The sequence below is a fragment of the Oreochromis aureus genome, linkage group 3 (assembly GCF_013358895.1).
Source record: "Oreochromis aureus strain Israel breed Guangdong linkage group 3, ZZ_aureus, whole genome shotgun sequence".
NCBI lineage: Eukaryota > Metazoa > Chordata > Actinopteri > Cichliformes > Cichlidae > Oreochromis > Oreochromis aureus.
The window spans coordinates 35,426,543-35,439,143 of record NC_052944.1 but is presented as its reverse complement, the minus strand read 5'-3'; positions in this window follow the sequence as shown (position 1 = coordinate 35,439,143).

Below are 12,601 nucleotides of genomic sequence, written 5' to 3'. Positions count from 1 at the left end.
TTGTGGCTGTGATGAACAAGATGAGAATGTAGCAAAAAACCTAATCATAGGTTCAAATCATCCTTATCCAGCTGAACATGGACATTTTAAAGAAGCTAACAAAAGGACTAAAGCTAAAGCTATCCAAAGTTCAGAGACAACCGCAAGCCAGCAGCCTCGGTATGAGCGAAGTTTTAAAGCAGTTAAAACTGCAACCAGTGAATCTCTGCATTATATTATTTTATATTATGGGTTTTATATTTTAATAACTTCTAGTTATTTTGCATAGGTTCAGTTCAGAAATCAAGTACAACTTTAAATGTGCAAGAGCTACAAAAAACTGAAATAAGAAGATCAGTCTCAGCTGACTGCAGGTTTCCGCAATCTTATAAACAGTACATAATGACTGAAACCAGCCCACTGAAGGAACAATGGGCTGGGAGGTCAGTTCCTTCATCATAATTAGGCAAATTCTCATGACCATTGATCAACAACCACTGATCAATGTCCATGAGTACCATTCACAGAGAGTTGGGGAATGGCTGCAATCACAGCATTGTAAGATGGCGAAAGATGCACCCTTAGGCCCCCTCCTCAATTCACAGATGGTCTTTCCCTTTTCACGTAAATGGCCTCCTTGACTCCGCGCTCAAACCAGCGTTCCTCCCTGTCCAGGATGTGTACATCCTCATCATTGAAAGAGTGTCCACTGGCCTGTAGGTGTAAACAGACTGCAGAGTCCTGGCCTGACGAGGTTGCTCTTCTGTGTTGTCCAATCTGCTTAGCCAGAGGTTGTTTGGTTTCCCCGATGTATAAATCCTGGCAATCAACTTTTGGAGACATCCATTCGACGCTATCGGACTTCCATCAAATTAAGCTTTTGCTTCGTCTTTAGATAAAAACTCATAGAATCTGTCCCACTGCTCTTTAACCATCTCATTTTTATAATTAAGCCTCTCCAACATCTTCTCACAATCAACAGTGTCCATTAATTGTTTAGTCCACATTGTCCCAGGTCAGAGTTTGAGATTATTTCCAAAACCTAAGGATCTGTGGCCGAAGTCACTGGACTCCACCATTATTACTCTACAGACTTCTTCAGCTGTGGTAAGGCACTCCTGTCCCTGAGGAGACACATCCTTGGTGACCTGAGCAAAGCACACTTCAGTCATTTCCCATGCAATCCAACACATCTCCCCAAAAAGAAAAAACTTTAGAGCATTCCCATAGAGCAGCGTTTCCCAACCACTGTGTGCCGTGAGAAATAAACAAGTGTGCTGTGGAAGATTATGTGGTTCCACTTGATTAGTACTCTAAGTGTGAGTAACGGGCAGAATAATTGCATTCTCTTCCACTAGAGGGCAGTACAACTACCTGCTCTAAGTAAATGGGTTGCCAACTGCCACTAAAACAGAAGAAGACGAAAAAGAAATTGCATAATAGTCATGCTGCGAAACGAGGCAGCGTGTAATAGCAATAGATAAATATGATCCTGGAGAAAATTCCGACCCAGATGAAGGCCCTAGCATGAGTAGTGGACAGAAGAAAGCAAAAAAGGTATAGTGGGGACAAACTGAACCAATTCCACTCTGCCTGGTGCGTGGGGAAAAATTATCAACATGCTTTTTGCGACATTTTTGTTTGGTGGCGTGCCGTGTGATTTTTCTAATGTGAAATATGTGGCTCCAAAAGGTTGGGAAACACTGCCATAGAGCACGCATGGATGGATGGATTAATGGAAATTAGCCTCTGGCTTCCATGTCAAATTGACCATTTCTGGAAATAAGGGTCACCCCATGACACATCATCAAACACACAGCCAGGTTCTCCTTAGGCTGCTGGTATTCCTGTTTATCCAGGTGCACCTTTCGTTCCACACGCTTGCTTTAGGGAACATTATTGGAAGTTGTAAATAACATAGCGTGGAGTTAGTGCCTCGATTATTGCATCAAACGTGTCATTTCTTGACAGCTTTTTAGCACCGGTTCAATAACATCAGTGTCATTGCCTCACTGTTACAGTTTTCATTAAGAGAAAGTTGGTTGTCACTTGGTGGAATTTTCCAATTCACTCTCTTTCATGAAGGTCGAGATAAGAAGACTTCTTGTGTTTCAAAATGCTCTTCCTCCACAGAGCAAAACCTTTGTAAGCAGTTTGAAAAGTCAAACAGCCGCCTGGGGTTTAAGGGGTTAATTACATGTGAGTGAGATGCGAGCCAGTGGTGAAGAATGCAGCATCTTAACCTTAATTTGAAGTTTGCGTCCCTGACTTCTACTCCCAGAAGCCTCTTATGGCTTTTCTCCCCTAAAATCCTCAGATGGCGATCATCAGTGTAGCAGTTGAGCTCTGGAGATTTGTCCAGATCAATAAGTTCAATGCTCTGCCTCTAAAAAAGAAAAATCCTCCTGCTCGGCTCCGGCCTACAGACACCTTCAGTGGCTGAGTGACAGCCTGCAACAGGGGGCAGAGGTGTGGAAATTGATTTTGTGTCTTCAGATGGAGCTGGGACAGATTGAGTGCCACTTTTGACCGTAGCAAAGTGTACTTTTTCATTTTTCTGTTCTCCTGAGAGCAAACATGCTACATGCCTTCATTCAATTTACAGCTGGTTGGCTCTCGAGCTACAGCTCTCCACTTTCAACCACCTGGGCATGTCCTCATTATTCCCTCAACCTGCCTTCTCCTCTTTTACTTCAATTAAGTCTTAACATTTCCCCAAACAACTTTTTAACCACAAGCGTGGGACTCGAGTAGTGCTGCATTCAGATATGGATTTTATGTCTAAGTGGCCACGGTGGAGCGTGTCTACATCATCGCTCAACGACAACAACCCAATGTTGCATTGAATCACGGTCCCTTAAGGCTTGTGAAATCGGCAGATCCGCCTCTGAATGATGGATTCCTCACTTCATTACTGTCTCGGAAGCACAACTTCCTCAAAATGCATTTGTAGTTCTCCTGGAAACGCAGGTTATTTAAGGTGGAAATGTAAATGCAAGCAGCAAATGGGCCTCGCCTGTCTAGATTTGCAGGTAATTTTACTTTTTTTAAGCATGAACATCTGATTGTGGCGATTAAAAAAAAAGGTAGTTAAGCCTTCTTGTATATCTACACAGATTTGCATCAAACCTGCCACCATCTGGACCAGCAAGCACGTGTCTACACCTTAGTTTACTTTCTGTCTACAAGTTAAACTCAGAAACAGATTGATGAGTAAAGAAAAGGGGATAATTACAGGTGGGCTGTGAATTTTAAGTAACTGTGCCCTGAGAATACACATGCTCAGTCATAAGCTTATCTATTTAGTCTATTATGCACACTCTCACACAGACATACTGTATACAGATCCCTGCCAATTTAATTTCACAAAAACACACAGTCCACTGGAACACACTGGCATGTGTTTCCAGAATCTTCTTCCTTTGTTATTCACCTGATCAATTGATTGGCCACATTGTGTATGTGTTGTGTGTGTGTATGGGTGAGTGTGTGCATCCCACAGTTCTATTCACAGTCACAGATCCCAATAACCGAGCCTGATTAAATTGTGCTGGTGCAGATAGTGCCCATTGGGCCGGGTGATACGCAGCTAAACTGGCGCTGCCAAACCGTATATGAGCTATTGATCGGTGGAGGGCTGGGAAACGGGCTTTCAGTCTGTTGGCTTTGCACAATCAGAGGGAGCTGACTGAGAGTTGGCAGCTTTGCAGTCTTTGGTGCTCACTTCGGAGTTGCAGCTGCAGCACGATTTCTTCAAATGAGAGAGAGGAGGAGAGTAGAAAGATAGCTCAGGTTTTTGGGATTTCCCATTTTTCCTTCTCAGCCTCAGTCACATTAAATCATTGAAGCACATGAATTTCTAGTATTTTCAGTATTGCTGTTAAAGAATGTGAGCAAATTTACTTGACTAACTCTGTTCTGGCTTAATTAGTCAGTGCTGGCTTCCTACTGAAAAGAGAAAACTGGTTAGAAATTTAGTTAGAAACAAATTAAAGTAAAGTGAAGAGTGTTTATGTACCCAGACTGGCTGCTTTTGTGATGTGACTTGATTAAAATGATTTAGTGTGGATGATTAAACCTACAAAAAGACGGAATTTTTCATATGAGCTTAATGATCCCTATATTGCTGTGATATTTAATGTTAAACCACTAATGTAGCAGATATCTGCATTGAATATTCAATATAAAATACTAGTTATGACTTTCCCTTATTTAGTTTGAGGCTAGACAGGGTAAACCTGTAGCATTGTCATGAAAAGTCACAGGCAGACGTAGACCGGTCACGCATAACATTATGAACACTGACAGGTAAAGTGAATAACACTGATTATCTCTTCATCATGGCAATTATTAGTGGTTGGGATATATTAGGGAGCAAGTGAAGATTTTGTCTTCAAGGTTGATGTGTTAGAAACAGGACAAATGGGCTAACGTAAGGATTTGAGCGAGTTTGACAAGGGCTGAATTGCAGCTCTTGTTCCCGGTCTGTCAGTATCTGTCAAGAGTGGTCCAAGTATTGAACAGTGGTGAACCAGTGACAGGGTGGGGAGCAATGACCCTTGTTGTTCCATCCAACAGATGAGCTACTGTGGCTCAAATTGATGAAAAAGTTTCGACAACAAAACGGGGACCAACACAATATTACCTGATCTATAATTAATGACTCAACTGGAGCGAAACTGAACAAAATCCATTATAAAAGCTGAATCCAGGCTCAATGAGTGACATGTTGCTAAAACATCTGCTTTTACATGGATGAAAAGTAAAACAGCGCTACATGTACATAAGGCACTGATTAGTATGGAAATTTGTTTCTGCCACTGAACAAACTAAACAAAATAAAATAAAATAAAATAAAACACTTTTTTGCTTTGTTGATTTGAGAAAGACAAGGAAACTCCATGAGTACTAGAATAACAATCAAGCATGATATGTTTTCCGTACTCCCACTGTTAATTAAAAAATGCAATATGTCTAAGAAAACTGATGAATAAAACACGTGCAATTAAACACATAAGCGTATATGTAAGAATGTGTAAGCTGTGTGCTGTTCCAGCAATCATTATGGAGAATGTCTCAGACAGATGAGCTCAGTGAAATAATTAAACCCCTGAGGCAGCACCCTGGGTTGAGTGATGTGATCCAGTGTTGCAGCAAGATGCTCCCACACTCATACTTCCTCTAAGTCTGCGTAATCGTACCTGGCCTCAGTAGTTTCCTGGTGGACAGGGATATTAATCTAAACAATAACCAGAGGTTGTGGGATTGTGATTGTCCAGTTGTTGCTGAAAAGTGAAAATCCCTGACATGCTTCAAAGGAACATGCAAAATAAATTGTGCTAATTTGCATAGATTTTTGTGTTTCATTCAACATTTGTATAGTCTTGGTGTTTTCACATCTCTGGTTCCCTGAAACCTTTGCTCAGCAGCAGAGCCTCTCGTGCACGCGAATAACTCCTGTGTTGACACTTCTCACATAGATTTTGGTGTATGATGCTTTTGTGTATCCGTTATGAACTGGCATGGATTACCCACCTTTTTTAAGAATTTGACTGGGCAATTCACATCATTCACATATAGTCACAGCACAGGCACTCTTGTCTTGCAGAACAGTCATCTCTTGTTAGCTAGCTCTTGACTCAGGATAGCAACTTGTGGACCACCATGGATTCACAGAACTTAAAATACTTAACAGAAAAGTAGCCACTTGGAGAATAGCAACCTTTTTAACAGGCTTAGCTTCGTAGAACAGATGGATGAAGGCTATCGAGTTGCCAGAATAAAGCTTTACATCAATTCTGGATTGTTGACAGCAAAATGTCAAGAACCTGGACTAACCTGGAAGGCAAACAGACTCACAAAGGCAATAGCAAGGAGGTAACCCAGAAAGACATCAACGCATACACAAGTCTTGATTTTGAGTGGTGTGTACAAATTCAGAAACAAATCTACCAGCAGTTTATGGGATGCAGAATTTAGACGGACAATTTTTTGGTCCACAATGTCACTGCAGAAGTTTTACATGTTGTTACTGGTGATTTGCTTTGACAGCCATGATACAAGACTAGGCAGTCATCCACAATACAAACTGGCAGAGATCAGAGAGGTTTGGGACAAGTGTGTGGAGTGCCAGCTACTCATCTATAACCCATGTTCAAACATCACAGTTGATGAGCATCTGATCGGTTTTAGGGGATACTTCCCTTCTGAACAGTATATGACAAGCAAACAAACAGTCTAAATACAGCATAAAGATATGTGCAGCATTTGATGCCTAGAATGTGAGGGTTTATGGGAAATCTGAGGACGGTGTTCCTGAAAAGAACCAAGTGAAGTTTGTGGTTCTGGAGGTCTCAAGGGACATAAGATAACGTGGAATTTCTTCACATCCTAAACTCTTGGTGAGGATCTGTGTCAGAAGTAAATGTAGTTTTGTGTTGATTTCCTCTGCATACAAAATACACACATACAGGTTTATCTACACTGGCTGCCCATTACTTTTATATTTGATCTTAAGATTTTGCTTGCAACTTCTGAAGCCCTTCATGGCCTGGAGACAGAATATATATATTCAAATTGCTGTTCCCAACCAGTGCACAGCCTGAGATTCTCAGGCAGAAACCAGCCAACTGTTCCCACATCATGCTTACAGACAAAAGCCAAGCTAGTTTTTGCTGTTAGAGTAACGCCAGCTTGGTTTGTCTCTGTGTGCTTTGAAATCACTGCCAAAGATTTATTTACATATATCAGGGGTTTTTTAAATACATCTTAGCATTTTAAAAAAAAAACATTCTCAGCTTAACACAATGTTATTCTTTTAGCTTTTAGAATTTTATGTTAATTTTTAATTATTTGTTACCTTATTTTTATCCCTATTCTGATGTTGCACTTGAGTTTTGCATGGGCTATTTTCATTAATATATGATCTATTTTTATCATTTTCTTCTAGTTTCTTTCATTCTTAGCATTTTGCAATACTCGCTTTGATGATTACTATATTTAAACTTTGTTCTTTTAGGTCAGATTTTAAGATAACCAAGAATTTATGATAATATTTTTATGATGATAAAAACATTAAGTTTTGCAGCTTATGTGCAGCTCATTATAATCTAAAAGTTAATTTTTTCCTGCAGTGTTAAAACTGCGAAAAACAGCATTTTGTGGGTTCAAGGGAAGGAAATCAAGGATTCTGGGGTGAGTGCTGTATCTCGGTGGGGGATCCCTCTCTCGCTTGGCCTTTAGTAATTTTTTTAGATCACCATAAGACCACTGAGATGCATTTGTTATAAATCATTAATCGGCCAAGTTTAACAATTATGGGAACACCTAGGGAGATTTTCTGTGCAAATGAGTTGCTCAGCTGAACATGCTTGGATTTTACCCGGGTTAGTTTTCAACTGCTACCCTTAAAAGTGAAAGTTATTAGAAATTAGCCCAAAATGCTGACTTTAATTAATTACATGTACATCTTTTCATGTAATTTTCTTACATAGTGTAAAATGTTACGTTTAATGGAATCTGGTCAAATGGAATTTACTTGACTGGTGCACAGTCAGTTTACAGTGTAGTGACTTGAGTGAGGCTGTGGAGCTACATGTGCAGCAGTTGGTGTTGCATGTTCTGTCATGAGCTAACCTGTACAAATCAAATTTGCATTCATTGTGCATGCAGTTAGCACAATGAATGCAAAGCAAAGTCTGTCTGTTTCTTTACATTTCTGTCATTGTGTCTGTACCTCTCGCTTCTATTTTACTGTCCTGGACTGAAGTTCAGAATTGCAGAAACAAAAGCTAGACACTACCATTTGTTTCCTTTTGCACATGGGCTTCAGCCTGCAAGTGTGTATTTCCTGTTGTTCATTGAAGCACAACATGTTTGAGTTTTGCTTACGCAATAGAATGTGTGTGTGTGTGTGTTTACTGGTTAATGGTCTTGGCCTCGTTGCATTGCCATTAGCATTCCCCGGCTGGACAGAAAGGAAAGGGCAACCTCACCCTGTCTGAGAAAAGAGGGATAGAGGGTGGAAAGACAGAGCAGGAGGCGGGAAAATGAATGAGCCAAAACAATGGAACTTTCTTGGTTTTGGCTGTTTCTGAGCCCAGCGATTGTGTTTGTGTGTGAGAATAAGTGGCAGATGATTGAGAACCGAAACAAGCTGCATGAATATGGATGCAGCGGTCGGAGCTGCAAGGCCAACGGATCCATCATCAGAGACACGACTGATCGAGTGAGTTTAAAAATTCAACAATATCTTTAAAGGTCACTTTAAGACTTCTTAGCAGGGAAAACAAAGACTGCAGGGAGGCGAAAGGTGACGGTGAAGGGAATAATAATTTCCTGACTTTTGGAACTCTGATCTTTAGCTAGTAATGAAAACAGTCTGTAAAAAAAAAAAAAAAAATCCCCGTGTGAAGATATGAGGTCTTCATTGAGTTTAAGGCGTAAATGTTCTTAATGCCTTGTTATGTTTCGGTTAATTTTAGAGGTTCTGTGTTTTGCAAGCGCCTTGTTTAGCATAGGCTCATGATGTACTATGGTATTCTAGCATTTCACAGTTGATTGTTTAATGTTTCATACAGTGTACAGTTTGTACAATCAAATTAAAAGACTCTCACACACACACATAGAACACTAAACTACAGACTGTCTTAAAGAATTAAAGCATTTTTCGTAAAAACACTTTGTCAGACCTTTGCTCACACATTACGAGGTGCTTTGCTATTTGCTGTTCTCCTGCTAAACTCTTTATAGAAAGATGCATTTTATAACGTTTTTTAGCTTCTCCACTTTCCATGAACACACCAGCCTAAATATGCAGCTCGCTTCTTGATTGTATTCTGCCTCTCTCTGTCTTTGCATTTGGGTCCTCACTCCAACATGGCACAGCTGACAAATTGACAGTTCAAACTAGCATACAACTTCTTATATCATCTTCTCAACTTGGTGACATACACAGAGGAGGCTAACTGAATACATGTTTCAACACTAACATACAAAAGTAACACAAAAGCACATCACAGATGCACAAGTACAAGGGGACTTTTTATAATGGCAGAAGCTCTCAAAGTAGGAGCTGTATGAGGGGATGATCCTGAAGAGATCCGTTATTTTTTCATGGGAAGACCTTCATCATATTAGCTTGCAGTATTTTGTTTGCTAATACGTCATCTGACCTATTAACTACACTTCACCTCAAGTCCTTTTTTAAAAATTTGTAGTTCAAAAAACTGCTTCTGCTTGAGCACACATTTTACACGGTTTTACACAGTGTTTAAACTGCTTTTACTGTGCTAATTTCATTCATTGTTCCTGGACTTCTTCAGAGCTTGAATCGACCATTACTGTAGAAGTACTGTAGAAATATGTAATTGATCCATATTTCAGCTTTTTAGTCCTTTGACTTCTATTGAGTTTTTTTTTTAACTTTTTTTTTTCAGAAATTGAATTAATTTTGGAGTACTAACTTGAAATATTTCTTCCATGCAAATCCAAACTTCCCAGTCCTGATGATAAAAAATGCAATTTTTCAGGTGGAAAACAAAAGGCCATTTGAAGTTGGGTCTATTGGTTAAACAAATACAGAGCAGATTATTAATATGCAGATTTTAAACATAAGGGCATCAGAAATCTATTCCCCATGTCAACAAATGTTTTTTGGATTGCATGAAATTAGTTTGGGGTTTTCAGCCCTTCATCAGTTTTCCTTAGTCTCATGTTGACAGTCAACAGTTTGTTCCTGTTAAAATAATTAGCATATGTACACTTGGAGATCAGCCACTCCCAAATCTTTTGCCTTCCAACTGCATCACCACTGGATAAGAATATTTTAACAGAGGGACCCGATGGGACTCATTAATCAGAGTGCAAAGCACTTCTCATTACTGACCTGTCTTTTCTTTTTGTTGTTAAAGTTTTCTCCACCAGTTCTCTCTGGCCATTTTACAATCTCACCAACTTACATTTTAGTGAAAATGATTAAACGTATGCACATTTAGATGTTAGATGCTACGCTCTCATCTTCAGTCTTCTTTAAAGTTTTGAATAGAACTGATCCTCTTCATTTTGTCACTGTTCTTATTTACTTAACTCTACCTTTGCACCAGCTCATGCTGTAAAGGATGAGATTTGGGAATTCAAAAGCATTTCACAACTTCAGTATTCCTCTCTAGTTCTTTCATCTAGCCTCAGAATATTTCCTGGCTTGGCAACTGATTTTGAAGCCCCTGAGTATTTTTTTTCCCAGTTATGCTCACAGTTGAACTCTACATAAACATCAGCTTTACTGATACTTTCAGTGAATGTGAAAAATGCTTCCCAGGCTGCCTTTTTAAATCAATTTACCTGCCCTCTCTGCTTGTTTTGTATAAAGAACAACTGACCATATCATTTATTATTACTTCAGTCAGCATCTTTAATCAAAAGAGATTTCGCTTCTCTCTCTTTTCCGTACTACTATCTGTAGTCCTTTCTGGGACCACCTCACCCTTTAGTGAGGAAAGCAGGGAGAGCAGCAAGTACTGGGCAGGGATCAAAGACAGTCACGACACTGAATGTTAGAACATTAAGGGTTAAGGTGGAAGTGGGTTGCAAAGCAGCTTGCAGAGGCAGCAACTGTGCAAGCTGAACTTGACTTTTTATGAAATCCTTTTGATTAGACATCTTATATTAATTTAAAAAAATCCTTATTTCCTTATTTCAAATTAATTCACCCTATTTTCAAGTTATTACCTTAAAACCCAGAGGAAACAGTCAACTTGCACTCATATCCAGCTCATTCCAGATGTTGATTATCTGACTGTGCATGATTATGATGGATGACTGTGTCAGACTAAGACATTACTCAGAGAAGTATTTCCCTTTCCACTTAGATGCTGCAACTACTATTATATGTCAGCAGCAGCAATACATCAGGTGGCTGCAAAGAGCAAGTGTGTGTGCAGATGAACATTTGTTCCTTTAAGCTTTCATATTGCTTTAGATATGATTGTTGTGCAGAAACATTTAAAAGAAAAGAGAAGGATACATGGCAATTAGTACAAACAAGCATACAAGAAAAAATACTAGAATTTCACTCACTAAAACTAGAGCGCAGACTTTTTGGCTGGGCTATATCTCACAGCAACATTGCATAAAATCAACATTTGGATTGCAATGGCAAACAAAGCGTTCTCTGATCCAGCAAAGATTTTCCTTTAACTTACAGACACATTGCACCTATCCTCACGTATTGAGATGGAAAATGAACAACACCATTAATGCAGCAGAGATGTGGTTCATCATGAAGATGATGGGACTCATACACCAGAAGACTAAGGAACGTTTTAAAAAACTTTGATATACAAAAAAGAGCAAACAGCAAAAGATCAGTATGTAAGAACATCAGAAATAAGATTCTTTGGAGAAGAGGAGGACTGGAATACGATGTCACGTGCGACTCAGGCTCTAAAGGTGTGTAGTCTTACTACTACACTATCCAGCTGCCAACTTTTTGATTTCATTTAAAATCATCCAAATGGCACCAATAACAAAAATCCAAATCAATGCCTTGTCAGCAAGAGATACTGAGTGCATTTCAGCATCAAACAGTGGGTTTTATTCAGGCTCAGGTGGGTTAGCTTTCAGGCTTTAACAAAGTCTGTATGAAACTCTTGCAATCATTAGCAACATCTTTGCAAATAAACTTTATGAGGCAATAATGTGAATTTAAGAGTCTTCCACTCTGCCTGCATTCACGTCACACTCACACATTTATGTGTTTTACATCACATTGGAGCTTTGACGGTTCCTCAGTTATTCACTGGTGGTTTTGAACTTCAATGACACTGACCTGTGCAACTAAGGAAGTTCACTGTGTGTGTGTTAATATATCAGTGTGTATGCTGTACAAGTGTGGGATTGTTTTCTTCACTTTAACACCCAGAGGCTATTCTTTTTGTTACTTTATCTTTTACTCTGACACCCACACATACACCTACTGTGTTATAATGAAAATGTTCTGTTTTTCAAACAAACGCTTCTCATGCAGATGAATTGATCTTTGTTGCATATCTTTTGTCAGACATTTCAATATGGCACTGTTCACTTCCTCCAAATGAAAGCTGCTGCTTCTGGTTTTCCTGCGTGGATGTTCACACATCATTCAGTGAATGAGCATCAGAACCAGAAAGATTTGCCGGAATGCCAGAAAATTTGGTGAAGGCTTTAGGAAAGTGACACAGAAACGTCAACAAACTAAATATACTATAATAATAAAAGAGACTATAAGTCAGTGTAATGTCCTCCACATTGTGCGTGTCAAAGATTTTAGGTCGCCTTTTCAAGAAAAACATCTAATTATTATTCCTGTACAGAATAATTCATAATGCTTAAATGTCTTTAAATAGAGAGTGAACAGAGAGACTCAGAGCAGATCTCTGTTTAGGGGACTTCTTTATAATTCTTGTCGACAGTCACTGACAGAAAAATGAGATTGCAGATACAAGAATGAGCTGAAATCTGGCTTCTCGGGGTGTCTGGCCTTTTTCTTCATGAGGTGAAGAGCTCACTAACTCCAGATGACCTCTGCTGTCCCTGCACATCAAGTGGAGATAATGGAGATGAGTCCCAGCTTTCAGGTAATGGT